Source organism: Bos indicus x Bos taurus, chromosome 7 (assembly GCF_003369695.1).
Source record: "Bos indicus x Bos taurus breed Angus x Brahman F1 hybrid chromosome 7, Bos_hybrid_MaternalHap_v2.0, whole genome shotgun sequence".
NCBI classification, from domain to species: Eukaryota; Metazoa; Chordata; class Mammalia; order Artiodactyla; family Bovidae; genus Bos; species Bos indicus x Bos taurus.
This window is the reverse complement of record NC_040082.1, coordinates 51,149,411-51,159,346: the sequence shown is the minus strand read 5'-3', so window position 1 is coordinate 51,159,346 and position 9,936 is coordinate 51,149,411. Positions and strand designations below refer to the sequence as shown.

The 9,936-nt window shown below is 37.1% G+C and overlaps 1 long non-coding RNA gene across 1 annotated transcript; it reads right to left on the bottom strand.

Moving 5' to 3' along the window:
• Positions 1 to 1,111: 1,111 nt before the first annotated feature.
• On the bottom strand, positions 1,112 to 5,209 carry LOC113895193. The gene is made up of 3 exons (XR_003511789.1): positions 3,413 to 5,209; positions 2,315 to 2,430; positions 1,112 to 1,388 (listed from the first exon to the last, which is right to left on the bottom strand). It is a non-coding gene; the product is annotated as an uncharacterized LOC113895193 (long non-coding RNA).
• Positions 5,210 to 9,936: the final 4,727 nt, after the last annotated feature.

Sequence of the window (9,936 nt, the reverse complement as noted above, 5' to 3'; positions counted from 1 at the left end):
AATAAGTAACTCCCATATAGATTATCTTTTAGAGGTAAAAATGTTTACTGAAAAGCCGAGCAGGTCTGATATCACATATGTAGCAGCTTGAAACTTGCTTTCTAGTAGTCAGTCTACAATTCTGTCTGGACCAAGCTTTAAATGAAAACTGACCACTCAAATAAAGCCATTTTTTGCTGGTTGGGAGATAAATAGAGAAGCATCAGACATGGAGCGCAAATGAATATTCTAAATCAATAAAGGCAAATTTGGCTGGTCTGCTACTGAACCACTTGGCTAGCATTTATGATCAGAAGATTGACATGTAATATTTGTTAGAATTCAAGTTCCCATATTCCTCTTCTTGAGGTTTTGACCTTTTAGAATAAAGAGAAGCCCAACTGTTTGCACTTTTAATAAACTTCCAAGTGATGGATTATTCACCTTTGAGATTATTTCTTTAATTATAGTTACCAAAAGTATTCAGGTGTTTTAACACACTAACCAAAAGCAGAGACATTACTTTGCCAACAAAGGTCCGTCTAGTCCAGGCTATGGTTTTTCCTGTGGTCATGTACGGATGTGAGAGTTGGACTGTGAAGAAGGCTGAGCGCTGAAGAATTGATGCTTTTGAACTGTGGTGTTGGAGAAGACTCTTGAGAGTCCCTTGGACTGCAAGGAGATCCAACCAGTCCATTCTGAAGGAGATCAGCCCTGGGATTTCTTTGGAAGGAATGATGCTGAAGCTGAAACTCCAGTACTTTGGCCACCTCATGCAAAGAGTTGATTCATTGGAAAAGACTCTAATGCTGGGAGGGATTGGGGGCAGGAGGAGAAAGGGACGACAGAGGATGAGATGGCTGGATGGCATCACTGACTCGATGGACGTGAGTCTGGGTGAACTCCGGGAGTTGGTGATGGACAGGGAGGCCTGGCGTGCTGTGATTCAGGGGGTCGCAAAGAGTCAGACACGACTGAGCGACTGAACTGACTGACTGACTGAACCCACTAATCAACCAAAAACAGAAAGGGTATTTTAATAAAGATAATATTACTTAACATTTTTTTGACTGAAATATTCATGATTACAAACCGTATTAGGTTTTCTATTATCGAACACACAATTAAGGTAGGTTTTCAATTGTCAATGTTTAATTGAAGAAAGAAAAAAGGAATCTTTTTCATTGGTGGGTTCTTAGAGTTGGAAAAATTCTCCAACAATCTACATTCTGTCTTGTGTATTACTGAAGGCTTAGTCTGGTCATCTAGGAATTTAAAGCCCTGTTTTAGAAGACTAATTGGTTGTAGAATCCATAGAAAAACAGGATTACAATAAAAGCCATAGGAATTTGTGGCTGAGGCAGAGTCAGCAACGACCCCAATGACTAAAATCAAATCTTCCATCTTCTCTGTAAAGAAAGAAAGAGAAAGAAAAATTATTTTAAAAAGTATTTAAAATTGCCTGACTACTGCACTAAGTGCTTCTCCATGAGGAGACTCTGACTGTGACAGAGCTAGGAGGGCTGCGCTCCATAAGCAGCAGGGCCCCTTCCAGGCCCCTACTCTGCACAGGTCCTCCTGACCCCCTGGGGCTACTTGACTCTTCCTACATGTTCCCTCCTGACTCAGCCTTGGAACCCACCCAGACCTCAGGAAGAGGATTAGAGATTGTATTCCTGGTTCTCTAAAAGTAGAAGCCCATCTGGGGATTCAGTGAGTAGAAACACCAGTGAGAGAAACTGAGGCAGGAAGTAGGATGGCTGGCTGAACCTTTAGACTGGGAACACCTGCAGAGGGAAGGAGGCAGGAAGGGAGGTTAGGTTGAAGTGTCCTAGATTGCCCTGTTCTCTGAGGAAAGTTTGGAGTCTTGTCATGGAGTTCAGGGGACAAAGTGAACCATCAGAGGAGTTCCTTTCTGACATAAATTGTAATGGATTTAAAGTTCTAAAGGCAGTAGAGTTTCTTGCTCAGTTATGCTCCCTGTAGCTTGGAGCTACATCATAGAGGTTATTATTCAACCTCTGGAGTTAAGAATTACATTATACTGGCCATCAGACTGCCAGTATTAAGTCAAGCAATTAAATCAAGTAAATGTAGTTGGTTTATACATGTAGGAAACATCCAGCAGGAATATACTTCAAGGTCAAATAAAAACTATTTTTATGAATGAGACTTCAGGCAAAGATACCAGTGTGTTTCTGTGGCTTTTACAGGAAAGAACAGTTATTTTCCATGTTTACTGTGCCTTGGCTATCAGAAACATGGATGTTCCTATTATTTTCTGATTTTGTCTTCATTGTTTTTGAAGAGGCAATAGTGAGTTTTTTGTTCTTACATTTTTTCACTGCAGAAAACACATTTATTGGAGTACGTTTTGCCATTTGTTGCACAGACTGGATCCATTTCTCTGCTACAAAAATGTAATTGACGAATATATATACTACACTCTGGCTGTTAAACATAAACAGACAACATAATATTTTTCAGGTAACGAATTTCTTGAATAAAATGTTCTTTGTTCTTAATACATCATGGTATATATCAAAATGAAATATAGTCTATATTGAAGTTTAAAAATAGACACAAGTTACTCACATATAAAAAATGCTGTACAGTAGAAGCCAACACAACACTGGAATGCAACTATCCCAACTATAAAAAAGTGAATTTGTTATAATCCTCCTGTTTTTCTCAATAGTTTCACTATTAGATAATCTGATACTCCCAGATTACTACTGTATATGTATTCTTTCATATATATTAGTGTTTATAAATGTGTACTTAACCATATATATATATATATATATATAATTTGGTTAGTAATGGCAGTGTTGGTAATTTACATAAATAAATAGAAGTGTGTGTATACTGACATAACCTGCTTTTTTTTTTTTTTAATATATAATACCTAAATTCTTATTGGAACATAGGAATGCTCATTCACTTACTTACTGCTATATGACCTGACTTTTAGGCATGTTTAAATATATTCATCTGTTTAGTTGCTCAGAAATGTAGTTGATTTTCTTCACCTCTGTATAATATTTCACTCTGAGGTTTTATGAAAATTATTATTTTATATTCCTCCTATAAATGGAAATTTTTTTTAGCTACTTTAATTTTAGCCTTTCTCTTTTCTAGGGTAAACAACTCTACTTTAAACACCACTTAACTGCTTTCAGATGATGGTATATAACAAAGTTTATGCCCAATAATAAAATTTTGAGTAAGGGATATTTTTACCTTGTCTGAAATGACAGATGGTTTGACTGGCTGGCAAGATTCTATTTCTTGAACTTAGTGTAATAAGGACACTTTATCTTACTTTCTGAAGAATTATTATGTGGTATTTTTTTTTTGTAAAATTACCTTTTAAACTAAATAATGAAAAGTTTACCTTTTTCAATTCCCACATTAATCAATATAAACTTACAGCTTCACGCATTTCACGCATTTTTCTTGAAGATGCAAAAGAAGTTTCTGCAATCAACATACAAAAGGAAGATTAAAAACAAGATGATGAAGAGGGAAAAACATTCTTTGATAGGATATACCCACAGCTACACACATCACCTACACAAACACAGCAAGAAATGAGGAGAGGCTACTGTGGCAGTATCAGAATAATAATTTCACAAAATAACTCCGAACCTGGAAACAGAATTCTAAATTCACCTCTCTGTGAAAAAATAACTTTAAGTATGGTTTAATAATCACCAAAACTTCCTATGGAGATACATTTTTTCCTCATTTTTATAAAATAAGATATTCTAGTCAGAGAAAAAACACCTTGCTTAGTGCAACTTAATATGCTTGTATGAAGTCACTTAATATGAATAAGTTACCTACTACTTAATTTCTTCAAACTCAGCTCGAGTATCATGAATCACTTTAATACCTCACAGCTACTCTACTCTGAAATTCATGGGTCACCTTGTGCTTTATGAAAGATAAGTGGTCAGCAGACGGATCAATCAGTTCTCTCCTAACACAAATTTTGACTTTAGTGCACTCAGAGCTGGCAAGCAATGAATAGGATTGTTGAGGAATACCAGACCTAGAGGACAGTATTACTTCCCACACTCTGCATTTAGCAACCATGAAATCCAACCTCCAAAAATGGGGAAAATTAGATAAATATCTTTAGTCCTAAATGAACAAACATCTAAATTCTACTGTTCATTCTAACCACCCTTTCTGTCTCTACCTTTCTAAGGAGGAAAATGAGAAACCAATCAACTGACGCAATTTGTGAAAAGATATTTGTAACATATCCTGTTTCATTTTGCCAGTTTAAGTATTACACACCCAGGACATCAAGCGCCTCCCTTCCTAAATGATGGTAGTTGTTTCCTGCATTTTCTATGATGTGTGAACGGCTTCATCTAGGATTGAAAAATTTACTCACCACAATAAAGAGGAAATGCCAAGCCAATGATTAAAATAGCTTTGATCCATGATGAGAAGAAAGACATTTTATCAAGTCTGTAGAAGAAATGCATAGGAATGCTCATAACACACCGGCACAGGAACAAATTGCCCATTTCCGAATGAAAGTTTCTTACTTCTAAAGGAACTGACCCACTCTCCTAGATTTGTATTTATGGTGGGAATCTTGCGGCAATCCACAGGACATACAGGTGAACAGAAGGCCTCGCAGAGGCTTGAGAGAAACACTAGGACAGGTCCTCTTTGCCCACTTTAAGAAAGAGAAGTTCACTCTCCAAACCCTTGGCTCAGCCCACAAGGAGCCTAGCTACATTTAAAGAAATATGCACTTTGGACGTTTAGTTTTTCCTCAGAAAATAAATAGTTGTTTCAGAAAGGACTGACCTGGAGCAGTCTTCTCCAGCGTGACACGCCAGGGCTGCCTCCAGAGCATCCCCACCTCACCTACCTGACACAGAGAAGGTGGCAGAGTGTGAGGGCTGTAGCTCCAGGGACTGCGCCCGTAGGATCTCCTCTCAACTTCCCCCAGCTGAGGAGTCTCCTTTAATGGACTGTAGGTGAGGAGCCCGGTGCAGGGACACAGATGACCCTGAGCAGACAAGACCCTGAGGTTTTTTGTGTTCTTCCTCGTAAAGATCTCACACAGATCATCTCTCAGCAGGAGTTTGGGGCAATTTTAATCGGATGAACATGTATGAGGAAGGGAGAAGGTGACAACAATGCTTTGAAACCCTAAGGTATAGAAGAGATGGGAGAGCTTTCCAAGCTCCTGAGTTGAAAACAAAGGCTCATCAAACCACAAAGAGAAGAATGAGTTTCGGGAGCTATAATTAGATACATACCTACACCCTTAGTATTTTGAAGGACACTAGAAGCCCATTAGACCCAATTGGAGATTTGATTTTCATTATACTTTTTTTTTTTTTTGTAGTTAAATGGAAATTTTCATAAAGCCGTAAGCACTAACATAGAGAGGTACTGTGTTCCTTTAATCAATTTTCCCCAATGAGAACATCTTGTAGGATTATAGTACAAATTCACGACCAGGAATGTTCAAAAAGCTCCCAGGTGACAGCCAGAGTAGCCAGCTTTGGGAAGTTGAGCTGGAGGACAGCATGTGAATACCAAGGAGAGCAAGAAGGCGTGAGAATACAATTGAGATCACAAGGGACAACACCCTAAACTATATGATGAATATAGTTTACAATCTTTAGTCAAGTAGGAAACCACACCGAGTTTGAAGTAGTAGGAAAAGATGTAGTATAAACTATGAAATCTGCTTCACAGCCTGAAAGTCCAGAATTCAAATGCCGTCTACCACTCAGCAACCTCGAGATAATACTCAGACTTTATAATTTACTATTTGCTAATTTTAAATGTGAGAATAATAATTTCTGTCTCAAAGATTTGTCATAAATATTAGTGATAAAATATTAAAACAGGATGAACTTGAAGTTGTGTTAGGCTTACATTTGTTACCCTACTCTAACCTGACTTTTTTTCACTGAAGAAAGCTAAGACTTAGAAAAGAACCTTTGAATACCACTATTCAAAACCCACTTAATGGGTTTTGAACAAAATCTTCTAAGTACAAAAATCTGATAAGTACAAATTTTTTTCCTTTATTATAGTGAAGTTATGACAATGCTTCCACTAGATTTTTGAAATATTACAGAGATACCATCAGACACGTCTATGCAGATAATCCTGGCACATGACATTAGAGGAGAAATTAAACAAGTTTAGAGTTGAAGTGAATGTAAAGGCCTTGTACTGGCTTTTTTTCTCTATGTCCATTTGTTATTGGAGATTAAGAGCTGGAGACACTGCCTGTGAAACAGAACAGGTCACAAGTTTTCTAAATTATCCACTAAAGGAGTGTTAGATATGTGGGTTATTTGATGCATATCTTTTCTGAAAATGCTTACATACATAAGTGTATTTATATGCATAAAGGTACAGGTGGCACCCCACTCCAGTACTATTGCCTGGAAAATCCCATGGATGGAGGAGCCTGGTGGGCTGCAGTCCACGGGGTCGCGAAGAGTCGGACACGACTGAGCGACTTCACTTTCACTTTTCACTTTCATGCACTGGAGAAGGAAATGGCAACCCACTCCAGTGTTCTTGCCTGGAGAATCCCAGGGACGGGAGAGCCTGGCGGGCTGCCGTCTATGGGGTCGCACAGAGTCGGACACAACTCAAGCGACTTAGCAGCAGCAGCAGCATACTAAAATCACACATAAATATATGCATGTGTATATATGGATATATTCATAAATGTATATATAGTTCTATATACATCTATATATTTACAAATATACTAACATATATATATATATAATAAAACATATATGTAATAGCATTATCATTAGATACAGAGACATCTATATACACATAGTATATAAATATACACATATATACACACACACATATATATAAACATAAGTTATCTAAGTGAGCCCTAAATGTCATCACAAGTATTCTTAAAAAAGGGAGACTGAAGGAAATTTGATGCAGACTCACTAATAAGGTCAAAATGAAGATGGAACTAAGAGAAATTTGAAGATGCTGGCCTTAAATATGATTGATGATAGATAAGAATAGAGACAAAAATAAAATCAAGATACTTCCTTGTAACTAGTTTTTAATTTGTAAATCAATAGTATATCTTCACATAACCATATACAAATACAAATTCCTTTTAAGTTATTCTTGTTAAACACTTTTGCCAGCAATCTTGTAAGTTGTGCAGGTCACCACATGTTCATTCACCTAATTCTATATTTTAGTAGTTGCATTGTTGAGTCAAATAATCTGTGCAGATTAAATTTTAAAGATAAGACCAATTTTCTCTTCAAAACTCTTACATCATCTTTCTATGGAAAAGACAGACTACAAGCATGCCTGTTTCTCTGTACCTCATTAAATGAGTGCCATCTGAAGTATTTATGTTTTCACATACACATTTAAACATATATACAAGTATAAAATGTTCATATTTGGAAGATTTTGTTTAGGAACAAAATTTCTCCATTTGGGAATAAATTAAATTTGTTTACTAATTAAGTTAATGAAGTAATAATTTCCACTTCTTTATTTTTAAGAATTTTCATCTACAAACATGGTTTAACTTCCTATTTATTTAAGTCCAGAGTATGTGAAGAAATTAATTATTCCTCTCTAATTAACACAATTCACATCTATGATCTGAAAAATGAGAAATTTGGAGATCTTTGGTGAAATCATGTTATATATAACACACAGAAATGTATCAGCTTATGTGAAATGGTGATGCGTGAACTTTGGATACCTGTCTGTTTTGTATATTTAGAATTAACTCTAGCTGGAGAATGCTGAAATATGTGCTTCTTCTCTAATATACCAAAGTTTATGGTGCTTAAGAGATCCTGTTAGATGTTCACTGAATACAAGATAGTTTAGTCTGTTTACATGGTCATAAGATCCCCCCATTCCTGCTAGAAGAAATATATATATATATATATATATATATATATATATATATATATTCCAGGTTTATTGAATATGACAAAATAGACTACTTTGGAGATATGGCAGAATTTGGTTCCAGACTATTGCATGAAGTAAATATTGCAATGAAGTAAGTAACACAAATTTACTGGCTTCCCAATGCATGTAAAAGTTATGTTTACAGAGCCTGGCAGGCAACAGTTAAAGAGTTGGACACAACTGAAGGGATTTAGCACACACATATACATGTAACCTATAAAGTATACGGTAGCATTACGTCTTAAAAACAATGTACATACCTTAATTTAAAAATACTTTATTGCTAAAAAATGCTAACCATCAACTGACAAAACAGGGCTGCAACAAACCTTCAATTATCAAAAAAACACAGTATCTGCAAAGTACAATAAAGTAAAGCTTGGCAAAGCACTAATGAACATAGATGAAACAGTCCCCAGCAAATATTAGTGTACATAATTCAGCAGTATGTTAAAAGGATCATACAACATGATCAAGTGAGATTCATCCCAGGGATACAAGGATGATGCAATTTCTACAAATCAATCAATGTGATACACTAGGGCCTCTCTGGTAGCTTAGTTGGCAAAGAATCCGCCTACAATGCAGGAGACCCCAGTTTGATTCCTGGTCTGGGAAGAGCCACTGGAGAAGGGATATGCTACCCACTCCAGTATTCTTTGGCTTCCCTGATGGCTCAGCTGGTAAAGAATCTGTCTGCAATGTGGGAGACCTGGGTTTGATCCCTGGATTGGGAAGATTCCCTGGAGAAGGGAAAGGTTACCCACTCCAGTATTCTGGCCTGGAGAATTCCATGAACTATATATTCAATTTCCACAAATCAATCAGTATGATACACTACAGTAAGAAATCAAGGAACAAAAGTGATAAATGATTTTATCAATAAATGAAGAAAAAGCTTTTGACAACATTCAACATTCATTTATGATTAAAAAAAAAAACTCTCAAAAGTGACTATACAGGGAACACAATCAACATAATAAAATCAATGTATGACAGTTCAGTTCAGTTCAGCCGCTCAGTTGTATCCCACTCTTTGCGACACCATGAATCGCAGCACGCCAGGCCTCCCTGTCCATCACCAACCCATGTCCATCGAGTTGGTGATACCATCCAACCATCTCATCCTCTGTTGTCCCCTTCTCCTCCTGCCCTCAATCTTTCCCAACATCAGGGTCTTTTCCAATGAGTCAGCTCTTCGCATCAGGTGGCCAAAGTACTGGAGTTTCAGCTTTAGCATCATTCCTTCCAAAGAAATCCCAGGGCTGATCTCCTTCAGAATGGACTGGTTGGATCTCCTTGCAGTCCAAGAGACTCTCAAGAGTCTTCTCCAACACCACAGTTCAAAAGCATTAATTCTTCAGCACTCAGCTTTCTTTAGAGTCCAACTCTCACATACATACATGACTACTGGAAAAACCATAGCCTTGACTAGACGGACCTTTGTTGAAAAAGTAATGTCTCTGCTTTTTAATATTCTATCTAGGTTGGTCATAACTTTCCTTCCAAGGGGTAAGTGTCTTTTAATTTCATGGCTGCAATCATCATCTGCAGTGATTTTGGAGCCCAGAAAAATAAAGTCTGACACTGTTTCCACTGTTTCCCCATCTATTTCCCATGAAGTGATGGGACCGGATGCCATGATCTTCATTTTCTGAATGTTGAGCTTTAAGCCAACTTTTTCACTCTCCTCTTTCACTTTCATCAAGAGGCTCTTTAGTTCTTCTTCACTTTCTGCCATAAGGGTGGTGTCATATGCATATCTGAGGTTATTGATATTTCTCCTGGCAATCTTGATTCCAGCTAATGCTTCCTCCAGCCCAGCGTTTCTCATGATGTACTCTGCATAGAAGTTAAATAAGCAGGGTGACAATATACAGCCTTGACGTACTTCTTTTCCTATTTGGAACCAGTCTGTTGTTCCATGTCCAGTTCTAACTGTTGCTTCCTGACCTGCATACAGGTTTCTCAAGAGGG